Genomic DNA, 3,203 nt, shown 5'->3' with positions numbered 1-3,203 from the left:
AAGTTTGTAGGGTTAACTATGCACTGTGCTGCTCTGGGTAGATGAAATGGCCTCATATGTCACGATGGTTGATAGCCCAGAAAACATAAATGAAAGTGTATATAATGCCCCTGGAGGTCATAGGGTACTATGCTCTGATTTAACAGAAATTGGAAGGTAAAGCCAGCTCTCTTCTTGTCTTAGTCAGGATGTTGAATCACCACGACCAAAAGCAACCTTGGGAGGAAAGGGTTTATTTGGCCTAGGCTGCTCATCATTGAAGGAAGTCAGGACAGGATCCTATTGACAGGAGCTGATGCAGAGGCCAGAGGTCCTGCCTACTATCTTGGCTACTCCTGGCTTGCTCAGCCTGCTTTCTTAAAGAAATCAGGACCACCAGCCAAGGGATAACACAATGGACTGGGCTCTCCCTCGTCAAACACTTAAGAAAAAGTTCTAAGGACTTGCCTACAGCCTGATCTTATGGAAGCATTTTCACAATTAAGGGTCCCACCTTTCAGATGACTATAGCTTGAATCATGTTGACATAAAATGAGCCAGAACAATAACACACACACACACACACACACACACACACACACACTTGCACAAACACACAAACAATAACAGCAAAAATAAAAATTAAAACATAAAACTCAATTTGAGCAGAAACTATTTCAGAAGATGCAGAGTTAAAAGGAAGATGGAGACATCGACATTTCTTCATTTAAAAAAGCTATGGTTAGCTGGGCCTGGTGGCGCAGGCCTTTAATCCCAGCACTTGGGAGGCAGAGGCAGGCGGATTTCTGAGTTCGAGGCCAGCCTGGTCTACCAAGTGAGTTCCAGGACAGCCAGAGCTATACAGAGAAACCCTGTCTCGAAAAACCAAAAAAAAAAAAAAAAAAAAAAAGCTATGGTGGCAGCAGTGCTTGTACAAGGTCCATTCCTGGCAGATCGTTCATGTGCCATTAGAAATGGCACACTCATTATCTCTCTCCATTTTCTGTCGTTAAATAACTGACTACCACAGGCTAGGTACTTCTACAAGGACTGAGTTTTCCTTAGAACACCTAGAAGCAGGGAAATCCAGTGCCAACATCTTCTCGGCACCTGGCGAGGGCCTTCTTGCTGGTCCCGACACTGTGCAGGGTTCTGAGGTAGCACTGGACATCACACCCTGAGACAGAACAGGCTTGCTGCTTCTGCTTCTTTTTCTTTTTTTCCCGTTTTAATAATATCATTAATTAATTCAATCACATGACTCCCTCCTAACCTCATCTCAACCTGATTGCTTCCCACGGGACTACCATCAGACACTCTTCGTAGGTGACTGTCAAGTTGCCTACCAGTTGTGCAGAGAGCTTTCCTGAGACCTCACCTGTATCACACAGCTGCTTGAGTCATCCCTGCTCCTGGAAGGAACTCCTCCCCCATACTCTCTTTGGCAACCCCAATCAAAACTCACTGGTTCGACAAGTTGGAGTTGGATGCAGTCATTACTTTTGTCTGGTTTTGTGCTGGGTGGTTTTGTGTCAGCTTGATGCAAACTCAAGTCATTTGAGAGAGGGATTCTTAGTTAAGAAAAAGGTTCCCTAAGATGGGGCTGTAGGCAAGCCTGCAAGGTATTTTCTTACTTGCAAATTGACAGGGGAAGGCCCAGCTCATTGTGGGTGGTTCTATCCCTGGGCTGGTGGTCCTAGGTTCTGTAAGAGAGCAGAACGAACAAGCATGAAAAGCAAGCCAGTAAGCAGCACCCATCCATGGCCTCTGCATCAGCTCCTGCCTCCATGCCTCCTCCATCCTATGCTGACTTCCTTCAATGGTGAAAGCTATATGAAGACATAAGCTAAATAATCCCTTTCCTCCCCAACTTGCTTTTAGTCATGATGTTTCATCACTGCAACAGAAACCCTAACTAAGATAGTCCTAGCTTCCCTTTTTGGATTGAATATATATATATATATATATATATATATATATATATATATATATCTCCAAGAAAAGTCTGTCACATGACACCCATGCACATGTGCTCCGTGTCTACTAATATCTGATAATAGCTCAAAAAACCAGAACGATCCACATACGTAATCCCCCACCCCACCCCTACACACATGCATGCACACATTTAACAGTTATGTAACAGTTTCCTCAAAGAATATAACATTCCATCCTTCAGGAAGTTCCTTAAGCAGGAAGATAAACAACTCAAAATAACTTCAGGAAGTACCTGAAACTGACCAGATTCATTAACCCCACCCACTCCACACCCTGGCAGGGTAAGCAAAGACTAGGAGGCCCCTCAGATTAACAGAGCAGAGCTACAAAGCCTTTCGGAGGAGGAGAGCTGCATGGGACCCTCTGAGACCACACCAGCTGACTGAAAGAAACTGAAGCCAGTTATCTGCCTAGAAGAGGATTAGACCAACTTAGGCACCTGGAAAGGACACTCTCCAACCTGCTGAGCTGCCTGCAGACTGTGCAGTGTGCTCCAGATCCCCAGCTTTGTGAACTGTCAGCCATGCTGGATGGGCTTTGGTGACAGAGCTGTCTTTGAGCCATTTCTGCCCCTGTAAGTAACCCCTCACCCATATTCCTTAAGGTGACCTCAATAAAGCTCATTGGTTCACTAAATTGGACTTTGGTGTTACCTATCATGGGATCACTATCTAGAGTGAGTAGACATGCGTGTTGTGTTTACCCAGGAAAAGTTTTGTCACATAACATACACACACACACACACACACACACACACACACACACACCACTGGGGGGAGGATATTGACCAATGTCTGATCACATTCTTTGTTGTCACAACTCAGAAGAAAAGTACTACTGGTGTCTCGTGGGTAAAGGGGCCAGGATGCTGCTGAATATGCACGGCACAGGGTCTCAATAACAAATTATGCAGCATGAAATAGTCATGGTAGCAAGGCTGGGATGGTCCGATCCCTCCGGATATGTATTTTTGAACAAATTTGCACGGGTCTGAATTGTTACCTAGGACTCACCTAGAGCAACAGAGCTCACTCCTTCCTTCTCCCGCTTTTCTGTGGATCTCACGATCTGCAGTGTTTTCTGTTTGATCAGCATTCAGTATACAGGAAAAGCAGTTTCAAATTTCCTGACTCAAATCCTGTGAGAGACAGGTTCACTAAATGGGGGGCGGAGAGAGAGAGAGAGAGAGAGAGAGAGAGAGAGAGAGAGAGAGAGAGAGAGAGAGA

This window comes from Mus pahari, chromosome 8, assembly GCF_900095145.1.
Source record: "Mus pahari chromosome 8, PAHARI_EIJ_v1.1, whole genome shotgun sequence".
NCBI classification, from domain to species: domain Eukaryota; kingdom Metazoa; phylum Chordata; class Mammalia; order Rodentia; family Muridae; genus Mus; species Mus pahari.
This window is presented reverse-complemented; position numbering follows the sequence as displayed.